Genomic DNA, 18,291 nt, shown 5'->3' with positions numbered 1-18,291 from the left:
TCAGTCAAGGCACCCTTTAACATTATGGCCAGTCTTGAGGCACCCCATTCTAAAATGTGAAAAACGATTCTAATAGTTTTATATAACGCAGCACATTAGAGGTGATGTATTCTTCCAAAGCAAATACACTTTTGCACGCTGGTACTGACCAGTATTCCAATGTTTCTCTTCTCCCTCAGTTTTTCTCCATCACTGAGCTAATGTGACCCCAACACTAATGGAGAGGGGTGGGGGAGGGTCAAACTAGGATGCTGTGCAGGCAGCTGATATCCTCCTTATCAACTGATGATGTCATTGGTTGTCAGGACACCAGTGGCTAGAAGATCATAATGGTGCACAATGAAATCCTGTGGCTTTGTGTAACTAAAAGGCAGGCTTGTTCCACCCACTGGCTTGTGTACAAGTTTTGGGCAATTTTTAGAAATTTTGCCAAGGCACCCCTGAAGAAACCTCAAGGCACCCTGGTAGAGAAAGGCTGCTTTAAGGGACTATTCACTCCAGAAACTGTGTATCTAAAGCGTGTTTACTTGTGCACATTTGCATGCATTTGATGTACTTTTTCTATTTTCGTTTACATGCAGTTGATGTGTGTTTTTTCATCTGCGTTTGTCCTTTGAGGTTGCTTCTGTCTTTTTTCTTTCTTAGGGCTTTAATGTGCACTGTGATTTGTTATGGTGCATTTGCAGACATTTTTGTGCACTTGCAATGTGGAAAAATGCAACTTTTTATAATGCAGTGACTTGCAATGGTGTAAACTTGTGGGCCCCGATGCAAAAGTTGACCTGCGACCCCCAACTACCACCAAGATACTTGTGAGGGTCTTGTATGTAGAAGAGGAAACTGGGAAGACCCAGTCTGGTCCTTGCCTGGGATAAGTGGGCCCTCTGACTTCAAGATTCACATACAAACCCACTGTTATCACCTGGCAGCTCAGAGTGTGGCATGCCTGCCTCCACCTTGTGTGTATGTGCATGGTTGAGCAGGGCAGGCAGCAGGGTTTCCAATCGTCCATACATTTATGGGTTTACAAACTGTCCATAAATGTTGGTCATGGACAACGGTTACCTGTAAAAATATAGCCGTGGGCCGGATTTGGAATTTCGCATGCGCAGATCCAAAGCTGGGCTGGCTCGGATGGGGCATGGCACAGCTTGGCACCTTTTATGAATTACAGCAGGACTGGAAGGGAACCAGAACTCGGAAGCATGAGCACCGTTGGGACTATCATTGGAGAGGAAGGTACATGTGAAAATCTATCCACCAAAATCAGTGTGGCTATTGGTTTGGGTTAGGAACAGTAGAAGCAATACTAATTAATATTATTATACTTGATTTATATAGTGCCAACAGTTTATGCAGCACTTTACAACATAAGGGCAGACATTACAATTACAATACAATTTAATACAGTAGGAATCAGAGGGCCCTGCTCATTAGAACTTAAAATCTAAGAGGGAGGATCAAGAGATACAAAAGATAATAACTGTGGGGGATGGGCTGATTTGTAAAATAAATGTAGAGTTGTTAGGTTAGGGCAGGACAGGCCTCTCTGAAGAGATGAGTTTTCAGGGATCGTCTAAAAGTGGACAGAGTAGGAGATAGTCGGACACATTGGGGAAGGGAGCTCCAGAAGATGGGAGCAGCTGTGAAGAAATTCAAGAGGTGAGCAGGGGAGGAGGTGACAAGGGAGCTAGAGAGCAGGAGGTATTGGAAGGAATGAAGAGAACGATTTGTTTTGTATTTTGAGACAAGGTTAGTGATGTAGCTGAGGACTGAGTTGTGGATGGCTTTATAAGTATCTTGAATTTAATTCTTGGATGAGCAGAAGCCAGAGGAGGGATTGGCAGAGAAGGGTGGCAGACACTAAATGGTTGGTAAGGTGGATGAGCCTAGCAGCAGCATTTATGATGGAATGAAGGGGGGATGTAAAGGTGAGTCATTGCAGTAGTCGAGGTGGGAGATGACCAGGGAGTGAGCTAGAAGCTTGGTGATGTCATTGGTTAGGAAGGGGCATGTCTTGGAGAAGTTACTAAGAACTTGTCACAGACTGCTAGGAAGAAAGGGGTGGGTAAAAGGACAGGTAGGTGGAATAAAAGAAGGGTGGGTGGAAGGAAGGAAGGGAGGGATGGGTGGAAGGAAGGGATGGGTGGGTGAAAGGAAGGGTGGGTGGGAGGTGTGGGAGGAAGGAAGGGAGGGGTGGGTAGAAGGAAGCGAGGGTGGGTGGAAGGCAGTGGTGGGTGGAAGGAAGGAAGAGGTAGGTGAAAGGAAGGAAGAAAAGGGGTGGAAGGAAGGAAGGAAGGAAGGAAGGAAGGGAGGGTGGAAAGGAGGGGTGGGTGGAAGGAAGAAAAGGAGGGGTGGGAGGAAGGAGGGGGTGGGTGGAAGGAAGGGAGGTTGGGAAGGGTTGAAGGAAGGAAGGGGTGAGTGGGTGGAAGGAAGGAAGGAAGGGTGGGTGGGTGGGAGGTGTGGGAGGAAATAAGGGAGGGGTGGGTAGAAGGAAGGGGTGGGTGGAAGGAAGGAAGAGGTTGGTGAAAGGGAGGAAGAAAGGAAGGGGTGGAAGAAAGGAAGGCAGGGTGGAAGGAAGGAAGGAAGGGAGGGTGGAAGGAAGAAAAGGAGGGGTGGGAGGAAGGAAGGGGTGGGTGGAAGGAAGGGACGTTGGGAAGGGTTGAAGGAAGGAAGGGGTGGGTGGAAGGAAGGAAAGAAAGAAGAGGTGGGTGGAAGGAAGGGAGGGAGGGGTGGAAGGAAGGAAGTAAGGGAGGATGGGAGGGGTGGAAAGAAGGAAAGAAGAGGTGGGTGGAAGGAAGGTAGGGGTGGAAGGAAGGAAGGGTGGGTGGAAAGGAGGAAGGGAGGGTAGAAGAAAGGTTGGGGTGGGTGTAAGGAAGGAAGGAGAGGGGAAGGAAAGAAGGGAGGGGTGGGTGGAAGGAAGGAAGGAAGGAAGAAAGAAAGGGAGTGGTGGGTGGGTGGGTGGAAGGAAGGAAGGGAGGAAGGAAGAGAGGGGTGGGTGGAAGGGAGGAAGGGAATGGTGGGTGAAAGGAAGGGAGGGAGGGGTGGAAGGAAGGAAGGGAGGGAGGTGTGGAAGGAAGGGAGGGGTGGAAGGAAGGGAAGTCGAACTCACCATGACTCAGTCAGATTCATCAGAGCTGTTGGCTGCTGTGTTCAGTTTCCCGCCCACCTCCTCTGAAGCTGCACAGGCTGGAGTGTGGGCTGGCACAGGAGAAGGCAGAGCAGATCCAGCCTCTCTCCCTTCTTCTCCTATTGGTGTGGAGGATGGAGGGAGAGGCTAGGCAGTGAGATGAACACAGCGGCGGTGGGGGTGAGGGGAGGTCAGAAAGAAAACGGAACCATAAGGTGTATTTGCAGCGGTGGGGGGGGGCGATGACAGGCAGCGATCTCCTCTATGGCTTTCAATGAAGCAGCTGGAAGACGCTCTCCTCCTCTCCCTCCTGCAGCTTCCAACTGCTTCATTGAAAGCCATACAGGAGATAGTTGCTCATCACCACCCCCACCGCCACCCCTCTCAAACACCTCTAGTTCCGGCACTCTTCGCTGTCCCCACCTTATTTCCACTCGCGGGCAGGTAGAAATTGCGAGGGCTGCAGGGATGGTTGGCAACTCTCCTCTGGGGGGGTCAGACCCCCCTGACCCCCCCCCTATCTATGCCCCTGGCTATACTGCCCTAATATGATACTACAGTACCTTGAAAAAGTATTCATGCCCTTTGAAATTTTTCACATTTTGTCACATTACAACCAAAAACATAAATGTACACTGCTCAAAAAAATGAAAGGAACACTTTGAAAACACATCAGATCTCAATGGGGAAAAATATCATGCTGGATATCTATACTAATATGGACTGTGTAATGTGTTAGGAACGTAAGGATGTCCCATCGTTTGATGGAAATGAAAATTATCAACCTACAGAGGACTGAATTCAAAGACACCCCAAAAAAATGAAAAAATTATGCAGCCGGCTAGTCCATTTTGCTGAAATTTCATTGCAGCAACTCACAATGGTACTCAGTAGTTTGAATGGCCTACATGTGCTTGTATGCATGCTTGACAACGTCAGGGCATGCTCCTAATGAGGCGACAGATGGTGTCCTGGGGTATTTCATCCCCGATCTGGACCAGGGCATCACTGAGCTCCTGGACAGTCTGAGGTGCAACCTGGCGGCGTCAGGTGGGCCGAAACATATCCCAGAGGTGTTCTATTGGAGTTAAGTCAGACGAGCATGGGTGCCATTTAATTCCTTCATCCTCCAGGAACTGCCTGCATACTCTCGCCACATGAGGCTGGGCATTGTCCTGCACCAGGAGGAACCCAGTGTCAGGGCAGGGCTGTGGAACGGACAGGTAGGCCTAGTGGCAGGGTAACGCACTGGCTGACGACAACCACCACCAACAGACCGAAGTCCCTCAGGGCGCGGAGTCTAAGTCTCAGGCTGCCCTTCACCAGGGCCCCTGATAGTGGGGATGGACTTGACGCAGTCAGGAATCAGGTCGCGGCCCCCGAGACACCCCGGCTGCGGTAATGGCCGCCGCCAATGGCGTGTAGCTGGTGAGAATGACAATAGCGTAGTCAAGCAAGCCGGGTCAACAACAACGGGACAAAACAGTACAGAACAGTAGACAGAGAATCACAGGTCACGGGCCGGGTTCAGCAACGGAAGGTCAGATCGAAGGAAAACACAGAGAATGGTCTAGTCACAAGCCGAGTCAAATACCAGAAAAGTCACAAGCATATACACAGAGCTGTAGCAAGACAAAGACACAAGACACAAGTGCAAAGAGCATGTGCGGATCACAGGCTTATAAGTACTCAGCCACACCCCTCTGGGGGATGGACCTCAGAGACCTGAAGGCATAAAAGCTTCCCACCATGCTCAGCATAAATCCAAGATGGATGCCAGCACATGGAGTAACATAACCTCTGGGAAAAGGTAGGACCTTGACACCCAGGACCCACTGCACCAGCGTAGGGTCTAACAATGGGTCCAAGGATTTCATCCCGATACCTAATAGCAGTCAGGGTACCATTGTCTCCCCAGACCATCAGTGACCCACCACCAAAACCGTCATACTGAATGATATTACAGGCAGCATAACATTCTCCACGACATCTCCAGACCCTTTCACGCTGTCACATGTGCTCAGGGTGAACCTGCTCTAATCTGTGAATAGCACAGGGCGCCAGTGGTGGACCTGCCAATTCTGGTGTTCAATGGCAAATGCCAATCCAGCTCTATGGTGCTGAGTAGTGAGCACAGGGCCCAGTGGAGGATGTCAGGCCCTCAGCCCACCCACATGAAGTCTGTTTCTGATTGTTTGGTCAGAGACATTCACACCAGTGGCCTGCTGAAGGTCATTTTGTAGGGTTCTGGCAGTTCTCACCCTGTTCTTCCTTGCACAAAGGAGCAGATACTGGCCTGCTGATGGGTTAAGGACCTTCTACGGCCCTGTCCAGCTCTCCTAGAGTAACTGCCTGTCTCCTGGAATCTCCTTCATGCTCTTGAGACTGTGCTGGGAGACACATCAAACCTTCTGGCAATGGTACATATTGATGTGCCATCCTGGAGGAGTTGGACTGCCTGTGCAATCTCTTTAGGGTCCAGATATTGCCTCATGCTACCAGTAGTGACACTGACCCTAGCAAAAATCAAACCTAGTGAAAATGAGTCAGAAAAGACGAGTATGGAAAAAAATTTAATTGGCTTTCATTCCTGTTTGGGGGTCGTCTCATTGTTGCCCATCTAGTGCACCTTGTCACAAGTTAGCCTGCAGTTTCTTGTTTGTGTATTCTTACCTCCTTGCTGCAGTGCTGTTCCTGATCCCTTTCACATGTGTGGTTTGTCTGTGCTCACCTATGGGTGTCATCTGCTGTTCTCTGGGTTTTATTTCCTTCCCTTCCATCTCTTCCTGGCCCGCCTCCTTGTTTGCCTGTCTATATACGTAAGACATGCTCAGTCTAGGCCACTTTGCCTGAGCAACTTCTTAGTTGTCTGAGCTCCTGTGTGTTGCTATCTCCTGTATCCTGCATTTGACTACTCGTGTACCGACCCTCTGACTGTGCTTGTTTTCCGCCCATCCTGACCTCGGCTAGTCTATCGGATTTCTGTTTGTCTCCTTCCATTGTACTCTGCTCCTGTGTCTCCACATCCTCAGCTGGGCGTACCCGGGTATCTACAAGGGCTCACTACCATAGGTGCTGACAGTTTGCTCAGGCCATGAGCTCCTCGGAGACACCACAGCCTCTCCTGGAACAACTTTAGTGTTTGGCGCAGAGAGTTGATGTCCAGCAGGCCTATCAAGAACAAACTATGCACTGTCTGCATGATCTCTCTTCCCGGTTGAATCAGCTACAGGTTGTGTCCACTTCCTCACCCTCTGTTTTGGCTCCTGTCCCGGCTCCTGCATGACGGTTGGTCATTATGCTGTTCAATTTCGCACCTTAGCTTCCAAACTGGCATGGAATAATGAGGCCCTTTCTGCAACCTTTTGGCAGGGTCTAGCAGACCATATTAAGGACGAACTAGCTGTAAGAACCATACCCACCACCATGGATGACTTGATTGCTCTTAACATCCAAATCGATGTCCACTACCATGAGCGAGATCTGGAAAGGTCTCGTCCACGTTGCCCCCAAGTGGGTTCGTTAGCTCCTGTTTTCCAAAAATCCCCTGATCGATCGACCTCTGCAACTGTACCGACATCCGAAAAACCTATGCAGTTAGGCCAAACACGCCTCACTCCAGAAGAGTGATCGCGTCGCCTAAAACTTGGTCTGTGCCTTTACTGTGGGGCTGAGGGTCATGTAATTAAGTCTTGTTCAGTCCGTCCGGGAAACTCTCGGGTCTAGGTCACTCTGAGGGAGGTGATCTAGACCAGAACCTGAACTCCGCCACCTTCCCTCGATTTATTATACCTGTCTCCATCCATTGGGCTCTGAAATTGTATCAGGTTTCGGTTTATATGGACTCTGGGGCAGTCGGAAATTTCATCGAACAATCATTGGCCGCTGAATTGGGCATTCCTCTTGTCCCCTTGATGACACCCCTGTCAGCATCTGCATTTGATGGCTCTACCTTGGCCTTAGGACCTCTACACTTTCGAACTAACTGCATAATTATGCATGTGGGTACTCTTCACCTTGAGGAAATCTCCTTCCTTTTTTTTTTTTTATTTAAATATTTATAAAATTTTTCAGATAAATACATATCACATTTATAATCTCATAAAACCAACCCATAATTTTTATTCAATTCTGTTCTCCTTTTCCCACTCACTCCCCACTTCCCTCCCCCTCTCTTTCCTGATCCTCCCTAAGTTCTCAAGTCCCATCATTCTTGGACTTCCATGGTTGCAGAAACACTCGCCCTATCTTGACTGGAACTCTGGCCAAGTATTGTCATGGGTGTCACAATGCCATCGGACATGTCTCCCTAAAGTGCTTCCACCTCTTTGTGTACCCTTGGCTGAGGTCACCACCTCTCTGATACTCCCTCTGCATTATCAGGCCTTCCAAGACGTCTTTTGTAAGAAAACTGCTGACTGTTTGCCTCCTCACTGTCCCTATGATTGTGCTATTGACATCCAACCTGGGACTTCTCCACCTCGAGGTTAAGTCTACCCTCTCTCCGTTCCTGAGACTCAAGCCATGTCTGAGCACGTCCAGGAGAATCTGCAGAAAGGATTTATCTGTAAGTCCAATTCTCCTGCTGGGGCTGGCTTCTTCTTTGTGGATAAAAAAGATGGTACGCTCCGGCCCTGCGTTGATTATGTCTCAATGCTATCACCGTTAAGAATTGGTACCCTTTACCTCTGGTTTCCAAACTCTTTGACAGACTCTGGGATGCTCAAATTTTCACTAAGCTAGACCTCCGTGGAGCATACAATCTGGTTAGGATTTGTGAGGGTGACGAGTCGAAAACAGCTTTCAATACCAGAGACGGGCATTATGAATATCTTGTAATGCTCTTAAGCTTGTGTAATGCCCCAGCCGTCTTTCAGAACTTTGTTAATGACATTTTTTCTGATCTCCTGTATGTTTGTGTCATTGTCTATCTGGATGACATACTCATTTTTTCTCCAGATTTAAAAACTCATCATCAGCACGTATGTACTGTTCTTCTACGTCTTCGGGACCACCACCTGTGTGCAAAGTTGGAGAAGTGCCTTTTCGAACAAACCCAGGTTCCTTTTCTAGGGTACATGGTCACAGATAAAGGGCCGCTTATGGATCCTGCCAAACTCCAAGCCATCTCCAACTGGCCTCAGCCCTCTGGTTTGAAAGCCACACAGCGCTTCTTGGGATTCACCAACTTCTATCGCCAGATCATTCCTGACTATTCTTCACTGATGGCCCCAATCACTTCTTTGACCCGGAAGGGTGCCAACGCCAGAACCTGGCCTCCTGAGGCAGTCGTGGCATTCCACAAACTAAAATCCACCTTCCTTTCTGCATCTATTCTCATACGTCCAGACATTTTCCAGACTTTCTTCATGGAGGTAGATGCTTCATCTTTTGGAGTGGGGGCCGTCCTTCTCCAAATGCATGATGGTAAGCTCCATCCTTGTGCCTTCTTCTCTAAGAAGTTTTCAGATGCCAAAAAGAATTACACCATTGGTGATCGGGTACTGCTGGCAATAAAGCTGGCATTGCAAGAATGGCGACATCTGCTGGAGGGATCTCCACTTCGTATCCTGAATTACTGTATACTGATCATAAGAACCTCCAGTATCTCCAGTCGGCCCGGCGTTTGAACTCCAGACAAGCGCGATGGGCTCTCTTCTTTGCCAGATTTAACTTCGACATTACTTTCTGGCCCGGCTCCAAAAATACCTGTGCAGATGCCTTGTCCAGATCATTTGACATTGCTGACTCTGAGTGTCATGTTGATCCAGAGCCTATCATTTCTGCCAATCGTATCCTGGCCACCACTCCTGTTCAGCCTAAATGCATCCCACCTGGAAAGACCTTTGTGGTCCCCGCCCTTTGCTCCAAGCTACTCAAATGGGCACACGACTCCAAACTCTCTGGACATCCTAAGGAGCAATGCACCTGTGCCTTCCTGCAGCATCATTACTGGTGGCCCTCACTGTGGAAAGATGTTGAAGAATATATTTAGGCTTGCTCCATTTGTGTGCAGTCTAAGTCCTCCATGTCTGCCCCAGCAGGTCTCCTCTACCTGTTCCAGATGTGCTAATAAAGTTTCATTTCCATGGACTTTATTTCTGAACTACCCCTTTCATCAGGTTTCAATGTTATCTGGGTGGTTGTGGACAGGTTTTCTAAAATGTGCCACCTAACTCCACTTCCAGGACTACCTTCTGCCGTCACGTTGGCTTCCAACTTCTTTAACAAAATCTTCCGTCTTTACGGTTTGCCCCCACACATTGTTTCTGATAGAGGTGTTCAATTTACAGCTTGCTTCTGGAGGGCTCTGGCCACATCCTTCGGAATTAAGTTGGACTTCTCCTCAGCCTTTCATCCATGGTCTAATGGCCAAACCGAAAGGGTCAACCAGAACGTGGAACATTATATTCGTGCCTTCATTTCGACCCATCAGGATGATAGGGTAGACCTTCTACCCTGGGCAGAGTTTGCCCTTAATAACCATGCCAGTGCCAGTACTGGTGAGTGTCCCTTTTTCACTATGTATGGTCATCATCCTTCTGAGCCATTTCCTGTTCCCATCTCCTCTGCGATGCCCGCGACTGCAGACAAACAACGATCACTCAATTCCATTTGGGCAGAGGTTTCAAAGAATTTACATCTGTGAGGAAAGTACTGCCAATAACCGGCAGCTATCACAGAGCAGATCGGCACTGATCATCAGGGCACTGATGTTCAGTGCCCTGATGATCAGTGTCCTGCAGTGCCACCCAGCATTGCCACCCACCAGTGCCCAGCAGTGCCTCCCAGCAGTGCCCAGCAGTGCCTTCCACCAGAGCCCAGCTGTGCCACCGATCAGTGCCCAGCAGGGCCCCACAGCAGTGGCACCCATCAGAGCTGCCCAGCAGTTGCGCCCATCAGTGCCCATCAGTGCTGCCAGTCAGTGCCATCAGTCAGGGTTGTCAGTCAGTGCCGTCAGTCAGCGCTGCCTATCAGTGCCACCTATGCAGTGACCATCATTGCTGCATATCAGTGCAGCATCATCAGTGCCTCCTCATTAATTCCCACCAGTGCCGCCTCATCAGTGCCACCTCATCATTGCAGCCTATCAGTGCCCATCAGTGCTGCCTATCCGTGCCCATCAGTGCAGCCTCATCAACGCACATCAGTGAAGGAGAAAAATCACCTGTTTGCAAAATGTTATAACCAGACAGAAATGAATTATTGTGGCGCCAAATTATATGTGTTAATATATTAACCCCCTAAAGGGGTGTTTCCAGCTGCCCCTAAAAAGTGAATGCGACACTTGCAAGTGAATTAGTGATGAATAGATAGGCGCTGCGCTCAAATAGGGTAAGTAGCATAAGGTGTATGTATGCACCCTATACTCCCCATATAATAACTAAATGATGAGTTTTGTGGATGAATACCAATAAATAAATATCAACCAATACATATACCAAACATAAATGAATTAAGAAATATAAAGTGACTAGATATTTCCAATTTTATAAAACGTCCTTATGCTTCCACCAAGTGCTGCATGAAATCAAATTGTGACAGTCCTTCTTTGACTGCAAACTTTGTGACATAGAAATCCATGTATTAACATCTCAGTGCAAAAAGCAAACAAATGGATCACTCACCAGACTTATATGACCCCCATTACAGTGGTCATATATCGCATTGTGTGTTATAAATCCCTGGAGGTTCCTCCCCGTATGATCACCAACACCCACACTTCCAGGTTGGATAGCAGAGGGACTGATGTATAGTTTCCAATAAATTCCCCAAACGATAGTTGAAGGGATTCAAATAGATAATCCTGGCTTTCTATGCGATTATACTCATTAAAAAACCCACAACAGTAATAATGATCCAAGTGTAGTATTTAATACGTCACCGGAGCCCGGATATGGCGGTATCATGCTTTCTTCAACGTACGTTTCACCTGGCGGCGGCGTCAGGAAGTGACGTCCGCCATGTCCAGGTTGAATATATATAGGGAGATCCCTTGTTTGATTGGGCAAACCATTAATCATATCATGATTGGATGGCTCCAAAAACATGACCACTAAGACTAAATATTAACAGGCTCAACATGCTGCTCCAACAAGTGTTAATTTCGGCTTCATACTCCAGTTTAACAATACATATTAACTTCTTGCCGACCGCGCATAGCCGAATGACGGCTTCACCGCGGCCGGCCAGTTCTGAGTGGACGTCATATGACGTCCTCCCAGAACGCGCACTCCTGCGCGCCCCAGGGGGCGCGCACCCGGCGATCTCCGTGATCGCTGTGTCCTACGGACACAGCTGATCACGTGATGTGGTGAAAGGCCGATCCCACCGGCCTTTTACCACGTGATCAGCGGTGTCCAATGACACGCTGATCACAGGGAAATGCAAGTGCCGGTTCTCGGCTGCACTTTCCTCACGCTGTCAGATCGTGAGGAAAGTACTGCCGAGAACCGGCAGTTGTCAGAGCGGGGATCGGCACCGATCATCAGGGCACTGATGATCAGTGCCCTGATGATCGGTGCCCAGCAGTGACACCCGCAAGTTCCGCCCAGCAGTGCGCCCACTAGCCCCGCCCACCCGTTCCCAGCAGTGCCCCCACCTGTGCCCAGCAGTGCCCCCACCTGTGCCCAGCAGTGCACCCACCTGTGCCACTCTGCAATGCCACCTACCTGTGCCCAGAAGTGCCACCTGCATGTGCCCAGCAGTGCCACCCACCTGTGCCCACCCACCTGTGCCCACCAGTGCCACCCACCTGTGCCCACCAGTGCCACCCACCTGTGCCCACCCACCAGTGCTGCCCACCAGTGCCACCCACCAGTGCAGCCCAGCAGTGCTGCCAGTCAGTGCCACCAGTCAGTGCCCAGGGGTTGTGCCAGTCAGTGCCGCCAGTCAGTGCCCAGAAGTGATGCCAGTCAGTGCCGTCTATCAGTACCCATCATCAGTGTCACCTATCAGTGCCGCCTATCAGTGCTGCATATCAGTGCCGCCTATCCGTGACCCCTAATTAGTGCTGTCTATCAGTGCCGCCTATCCGTGCCACCTCATTAGTACTGCCTATCAGTGCCCTTTAGTGCTGCCTATCAGTGCCGCCTATCAGTGCCCATCAGTGCCGCCTCATCAACGCAAATCAGTGAAGGAGAAAAAATACCTGTTTGAAAAATTTTATAAAAGAAACAAATAAACTTTTTTTTTTTTTTCAAATTTTTTGCACTTTTTTTAATTTATAGCGCAAAAAGTAAAGCGCCCAGTGGCGATTAAATACCACCAAAAGAAAGCTCTATTTGTGAGAAAAAAATGATCAAAATTTCATATGGGTACAATGTTGCATGACCGCGCAATTGTCAATCAAAGTGCGGCAGCGCTGAAAGCTGAAAATTGGCCTGGTAAGGAAGGGGGTATAAGTGCCTGGTAGGCAAGTGGTTAAGTTTATAGGTGCAACACTACACCCAAGAGTTAATTAGCTGCTATGAGTACGAAAAAACTAAAAACAACCTGGTATTAAAACAATAATATGTATAGGTAAACATATTAACCCCTTATTATACGGATCAATTCTAAAAGTCTTGTTCACATCTATGTACAGTACTTGATTTAATAGACATAATATTATACATAGATTACATGGATACATAGACCCAGAAGGTCTAAATAGAGATAAAGACCTCAATTGCTTCCTTACCAAAATTTGAAACGGGTCCCTATATACATAGCATTTGGGATAAATGAGTTAATCATTGTTGTTCTAAAACTCATTGGATGGAAACATACCCATATAAACTACCTTTCTCTGTCAGCCCTTATCCCTATGTGTTTATAACATATAGTGGTGATTTCCAAATTTCTTTGACCCCCACCCAGTGGACTTCCAGATGAGGAACATTTAGTCCATATAGGCATTTATGCCTTATAGCTTACCCCTTATCCTATGTCTATACCTCTGCCCAAATAGCCCATAGATGAGAGGTCACAGAATATATTCTATTCAAAGTAGGAACCAAATTTTCCCCTTTTAACAGTAGGGGTGATTAGAGCTTCTCATTCCCGAATTCCTTTGACTAAATGGGGTGGTCTCTCAATTTGAGGGGCCAACTTCTTGAGTTGATTTAGGCACTAATGTAACTAGTCTATTCCCCCTATCTGATTACATCAAAGTTAATAACCCCCTGGTGCTGGCCATCTGCTATAGGTCATTTCAGTCATTCCATTAAAAATTACTCTGCCCCTTTAACATAAGTCAGGAAATATTGCACTTATGGTTTTAAATTTATGTCTAATTTTTATTTTAAATAAATAGTTTTTTTTTGTATATTTAGTTACTAATACCTCCCATTATGTAATATTATGCCTATTAAATCAAGTACTATACATAGATTTTAGAATTGATCCATATAACAAGGGGTAATATGTTTACCTATACATATTATTGTTTTAATACCGGGTTGTTTTTAGTTTTTATGTACTCATAGCAGCTAATTAACTCTTTGGTGTAGTATTGCACCTATAAACTTAATTTGTATTGTTAAACTGGAGTTTGAAGCCGAAGTTAACATTTGTTGCAGCAGCATGTTGAGCCTGTTAATGTTTAGTCTTAGTGGTCATGTTTCCGGAGCCATCCAATGATGATATGATCAATCAATGGTTCACCCAGTCAAACAAGGGATCTCCCTATAAACAGTTGCAAGAAAAAGTATGTGAACCCCTTGGGATTATGTGGAGTTTTGCATGAATTGGGTATAAAATGTGCTCTGAACGCCATCTAAGTCACAACAATAGAAGAACACAGTCTGCTGAACATAATACTACACAAACATTAGATGTTGCCATAGTTTAATTGCAAATAACATGTAAACATTCACAGTGCAGGGAAGAAAAAGTATGTGAGGCAATAGCTTAATGATTTCACCCAGAGCTAATTGGAGCCAGGAGTGAGCCAACCTTGACTCCAATAAGTGTGATGATATTGGATGTGTTGCTGACAGCTGTCCTGCCCTTAAATGGGTTTATTGGTTTCAAGAAGCACTGTCTGATGTGAACCATGCCTCGCAGAAAAGAGCTCTCAGAAGACCTAAGATCAAGAATTGTTGACTTGCATGAAGCTGGAAAGGGTTACAAAAGTATCTCCAAAAGCCTTGATGTTCATGTGTCCACGGTAAGACAGACTGTCTACAAATGGAGAAAGTTTGGCACTGTTGCTACTCTCCTTAGGTGTGGTCGTCCTGTAAAAATGACTGCAAGAGCACAGCGCAGAATGCTGCATGAGGTAAACAAGAATCCCAGAGTGTCAGCTAAAGACCTACAGAAATCTCTGGCACATGCTAACATTTTTGTTGACACATCTACAATAAGGAAAACATTAAACAAGAATGGAGTACATGGGAGGACACCACGGAGGAAGCCATTGCTGTCCAAAAAGAATATTGCAGCATGTTTGAAGTTTGCAGAAGAGCACCTGGATGTTCCACAGAACTACTGGCAAAATATACTGTGGACAGATGAAACCAAGATTGAATTGTTTGGGAAGAACACACAACACTATGTGTGGAGAAAATAAGGCACAGCACACCAACATCAAAACCTCATCCCCACTGTAAAACATGGCGGAGGGAGCATCATGGTTTGGGGCTGCTTTGCTGCCTCAGGGGCTGGACGGATTGTTGTCATTGATGGGAAAATGAATTCCAGAGTTTATCAAGACATTTTGCAGGAAAACGTACGACCATCTGTCCGCCAACTGAAGCTCCGCAGAGGATGGGTGATGCAACAGGACAATGACCCAAAGCATACAAGTAATTCAACAAAACAATGGCTGCAACAGCACAGAATACGCCTTCTGGAGTGGCCCAGTCAGAGTCCTGACCTCAATCCAATTGAAATGCTGTGGCATGACCTTAAGATAGCGATTCACACCAGACATCCCAAGAATATTGCTACACTGAAACAGTTTTGTGAAGAGGAGTGGTCCAAAATTACTCCAGATCATTGTGCAGGTATGATCTGAAACTACAGGAAACATTTGGTTGAGGTTATTGCTGCCAAAGGAGGGTCAACCAGTTATTAAGTCCAAAGGTTCACATACTTTTTCCACCCTGCACTGTGAATGTTTCCATGGTATGTGCAATTAAACCATGGCAACATCTAATGTTTGTGTAGTATTATGTTCAGCAGACTGTGTTAGATGACGTTCAGAGCACATTTTATGCCCAATTCATGCAAAACTCCATGTAATCCCAAGGGGTTCACATACTTTTTCTTGCAACTGTATATTCAGCCTGGACATGGAAGACGTCACTTCCTGAAGATGCCGACAGGTGAAACGTACGTCGAAGAAAGCGTGCTACCGTCATGTCTAGTCTCCAGTGATGTCACGTCCAGTCGAGACAGAGCCTTGGAATGCACGTCAGCCATCTTTGATCTAAAATATACAGGCAATACATGCTGGTGCCGGCTTCTTAGGCACCTTATCATGTGAGTGCATTGAGTTTGTTACTATTCCTACTCTTGACATATTAAATACTACACTTAGATCAGCCTTTCTCAACCAGGATGCCCAGGCACCCTGGAGTGCCTTGAGGTTTCTTCAGGAGTGCCTTGGCAAAACTTCTAAAAATTACCCAAAACTTATTTACACATCAATGGGTGGAACAAGCCTTCCTTTTAGTTACACAAAGCCACAGGTTTTCATTGTGAACCATTACGACCTTCTAGCCCCTAGCATCCTGACAACCAATGACATCATCAGTTGATAAGGAGGATTTCAGCTGCCTGCACAGCAACCTTGTTTGACCTTCCCCTGCACCTCACCATCAGTGCTGGGGTCACATTAGGTCAGTGAAGGAGAAAAACTGAGGGAGAAGAGAAACATTGGAGTACTACTCAGTACCAGTGTGCAAAAGAGTATTTGCTTTGGAAGAATAAATTACCTCCAATGTTGGGTGTCCTACATGTGTGGATGTTGCTGCGTTATATGAAACTATTAGAATAGTTTTTCATAATTTAGAATGGGGTGCCCTTTTAAAATTATGGACAGTCTTGAGGCACCCCATTTTAGAATAGGGCGCCTCAACACTGTCCATAATTTTAAAGAGTGACTCGGGACTGTCCATAATTTTAAAGGGTGCTTTGACTGAAAAAAGGTTGAGAAACACTGGCTTAGATCATCATTACTGTTGTGGGTTTTTTTCTGAGTATTATGGCATAGAAAGCCAGGATTATCTATTCGAATCCTTTCAACTATCGTTTGGGGAATTTATTGGAAACTATACATCAGTCCCTTTGGCTATCCAACCTGGAAGTGTGGGTGCTGGTGATCATACGGGGATAAACCTTCAGAGATTTATAACACACAATGCGATATATGACCACTGTAATGGGGGTGTCAGAGATCTCCTCGATCCCCGTCGCGATGGGCTCGGCGCAGGCGCACTGCTCCACCCAGCGCACGGGCACTAGGTCCGGGCCGGCCGCGGCGTTCGAGTTCACGCATGCGCAGTAGAAGCCGCGGCCGCCCGCTGGGCACCAATGGCAGCGCAGGGCGGGATATTTAAAGGTCCCTGAGCTGTCATTTCGTTGCCTTCTGGTCTTACCTGCTTCCTGTGTTCCTGTACCTGTGCCTAGTAAGTTATTGACCCGGATTGCCTTTGACCTTGCTGATTTCTCCTGCCCAGACCCTTGCTTGCCTGACCTCTCTCCCTGGATGCCCCTTATTAGATCTGACCTCCTGCTGCTGACCTGGCGTGTGACCCGACGATTCTCTGCCTGCTCCCTTGTACCTTACCGTCCTCTACAATACCGACTCGGCCTGTCTGACTACGCACTTGCTCAGCCATCCATCCATCCCATCGGGGTCACCCGACCTCCTCACATCTGGCTCTCCCTGGTTGGAGCCCCTGGCGAACACCACTACCACTGACAGGTGTGCTCAGCAGAGGCGACCTGGTCTCGGGGTACTACAAGTCCATCCCCACCATCAGGGGCCCTGGTGAACAAGTACCCTGGGGCTTAGACTCCGCGCTCTGGGCACGCCTGACCAGTGGAGTGCTAGTGGTGCCGCTCGGTGGTCCCTCACAGTACCAGAAGGCCATGACTGAGCCTCGAGGAGGACTCTCCCCGTTGGACGAGGTTTGCAGGCACCTGGCTACCCTGACGCAAGCTGTAAACACATTACAGGACAGATGTCTGCAGATCGAGAATCGGTTTCAGGCCTGCACCATCTCTGTTCCTGTTTCACAGGCCCCGGCTCCTGCACCACCGGTCGCAGCAGTCCATGAGCCGGCTCCTGGGCCTCCCACATCACTCCCTATGGCGGAACCCCGAGTACCCTTACCCGAGCGCTTCCATGGGGATCGCACACGCTTTCGGTCATTCCGTGACTCCTGTCTGCTCTATTTTGAACTGCAGCCACGGACCTTTTTGACGGAATCAGTGAAAGTGGGGTTTGTTGTCTCCCTGTTGCAGGGTGAACCCCAAGACTGGGCCCACCGACTAAGGGGAAACAATGACCCTCACCTGGTTACGGTCGACAGCTTCTTTAACGCTATGGCCATCTTATATGATGACCCACAACGGGCAGCCTCGGCCGAGGCCACATTATACGCACTCCGACAAGGTCGGCGGGTGGCTGAGGAATACGCCTCTGACTTTAGGCGCTGGATGGGTGACACTCGTTGGAACGAGTTCGCACTCTTGCACCAGTTTCGTATGGGCCTATCAGAGGCTCTGAAAGACGAGCTCGCCCGGGTGGAGGTGCCCGAGACATTAGAGGACCTGATTGCACTCACTATCAAAATTGACCGTAGACTACGGGAGCGCAGATTGGAGAGGTCTGGTCAGGGTCGCGGAAATCCCTGGGGGTCATTTCAGGGATCCAGTCAACATACTAGGCCAAGCACCCAGAACCTGCCGTTTGAAGATGCTCCCGAACCCATGCAGCTAGGCCTGGCTCGGCCTAAACTATCGCCTGAGGAACGCCAGCGCAGACGCTCCCAGAATCTGTGCCTGTACTGCGGCGAAGCTGGTCACATGGTGCGTTCCTGCCCGCAGAAACTGAGTAAGTTCACCTCATCTTCTTTATCTGTTGGCAATATGAACCCGTCCCAGTACTTAGTTGTTCCCCTCTCCTTTCAGCTTTCAGAAAGGACCGTGGAGGTGACGGCCATAGT

This window comes from Staurois parvus, unplaced genomic scaffold (assembly GCF_062004578.1).
Source record: "Staurois parvus isolate SC_StPar_1 unplaced genomic scaffold, SC_StPar_1.0 ptg000217l, whole genome shotgun sequence".
In the NCBI taxonomy this organism is placed as follows: domain Eukaryota; kingdom Metazoa; phylum Chordata; class Amphibia; order Anura; family Ranidae; genus Staurois; species Staurois parvus.
This window is presented reverse-complemented; position numbering follows the sequence as displayed.